The following is a 1,691-nucleotide window of genomic DNA, read 5'->3' as shown; positions in this document are numbered from 1 at the left end:
ATTACATTCTTTAAATATTTAAATAACCCATTAAGGCAATACATAATATAATGAAATATTTTTTACAAAAAGTATCGAAAAGTATCGAAATACATATTGGTATCGGTATCGAAACAGAAATTTGATATCGTGACAACCCTAGTATGAATACACTGAAGTTATTATCTGCGCCACAACAGCAGCTGTAACAGGAAGTGAGTTTTACTGCAGCAGCTCTGCACTAAACACTGTTAGAGTTTAAAGGTCTCTTACTTTGTGTCTGCAACACTGACTGTGAGATAAGACGCACACAAGAGTCAGGACAATCTGTTCAAGAGACACACTGAAAATAACAGGAAAAACAACACACACACACACACACACACACACACACACGCAGCTTCTTATTTCGTCTTTTCCTCTCAGTGTCTTCATGTGGACAGAAGTTCACTCTGACTCTTCTTCTCTCCTCAGAGAGAAACTGACTCAGAAACTTTGACAGTAAAATAATAATAATGTTGTTTTAACACTCACCAGCCTCAGTCGACAGTTTCCTGCTGCTGCGCTGCCCTTTTAAAATGGCGTCTGAACAACAGAGACATCAGCTGAATACTTTCACTTTTGACTCCTCCTCCCCTCTGCAAGAAATCACATGACTCTTACGTGTGTGCGTGTGTGTGTGTGTGCGTGTGTGTGTGTGTGTGTGTTGTTTACCAGTTGCATGAATTTCCCCTAGGGGATAAATAAAGTATCTTTTTATCAAGTTGTTTAAATTAGTTTTAATTTCATGACTCTGTCTTTTAAAATTATGACAGTTCTTTTAACTAAATTTAACAATTTCTATAGACTTACTAAATAATACACTATAAATGTTTATCATGACAGACAAACATAAACAATAATAATGGATGCATACAGAGAAATGAATGGTCCCTTTGGTGTTTGACACTGATCTCTAAGAAAGGACCAATGAATGAATCTATCTATCTATCTATATATCTATCTATCTATCTGTCTATCTGCTCGTGGATACGATATCTCAGTAACACCTCAAGTGTCCACCAGGAATCAAGGTTGAACTGAGTAGACTTTGGTGGTCAAAGGTCAAAGGTCAAGATGACGTTGATGTCATAAAACACTTTGTAATCATTACTCAAGCTTTCACACAAATGGGTAATATCTTGACTCTGGATGATCAGGGACCTGAAACTAGTCCGAGTGGCGGAGGGATACAACCGTGAGGAGGTGATTCTAGTTTTACTCCCAGTGAGAACGACTTCATTGACTATGGTCTCATCATCAAAGGCTCTTCTTTTACTCACCCTGTGTCACACCCTCCACAGCCCGGCCACGTGTCTCAAAGTCTGCAAATTGGCGTCGCAGTAACGTGAACGTGTGCAGTGGTTCCAAAAGGCGAACAGCATTAGGTCATTAGGTCCATGTCCCTCTTTTGGAAGCCGCTGCTCGTAAGCTTGAAGCGGTGCAGCACAGTCGGCAGTGAACGCTTTGTTCCATCGGTGGGTGGCAGCGGAGCAGAAAGCAGACTGCCTGAAGTAAATCCAAAAACCTCCAGACAGCTATTTTCAACACAGACTAAATTCAATCAATGTGCCGCGCATGGGATGTGATGCAGGAGTGGGTTGTGTTTCTTGAGTTGAGCTTGGAATCCGCAGGTGTTATTGATTGTTACCATGGTAACAATGGTCTTAGGC

At 40.7% G+C, this 1,691-nt stretch overlaps 1 long non-coding RNA gene across 4 annotated transcripts in view; it reads right to left on the bottom strand.

Moving 5' to 3' along the window:
• LOC111652871 (uncharacterized) overlaps positions 1 to 633 on the bottom strand; it is a 3,879-nt gene extending 3,246 nt beyond the window's left edge. For 2 of the 4 annotated variants that reach the window (XR_002760631.2, XR_015437060.1), the window contains exon 1: positions 514 to 633. This is a non-coding gene — a long non-coding RNA (uncharacterized LOC111652871). The other 2 variants (XR_015437061.1, XR_015437062.1) reach the window with 2 other exon arrangements.
• Positions 634 to 1,691: the final 1,058 nt, after the last annotated feature.

Source organism: Seriola lalandi, unplaced genomic scaffold, assembly GCF_002814215.2.
Source record: "Seriola lalandi dorsalis isolate HSWRI2012SDOR001 ecotype SW California unplaced genomic scaffold, Sedor1 jcf7180002054089, whole genome shotgun sequence".
Lineage (NCBI taxonomy): Eukaryota > Metazoa > Chordata > Actinopteri > Carangiformes > Carangidae > Seriola > Seriola lalandi.
Note: the sequence above shows the minus strand (reverse complement) of the source record. Positions and strands in the feature narration are given on the sequence as shown.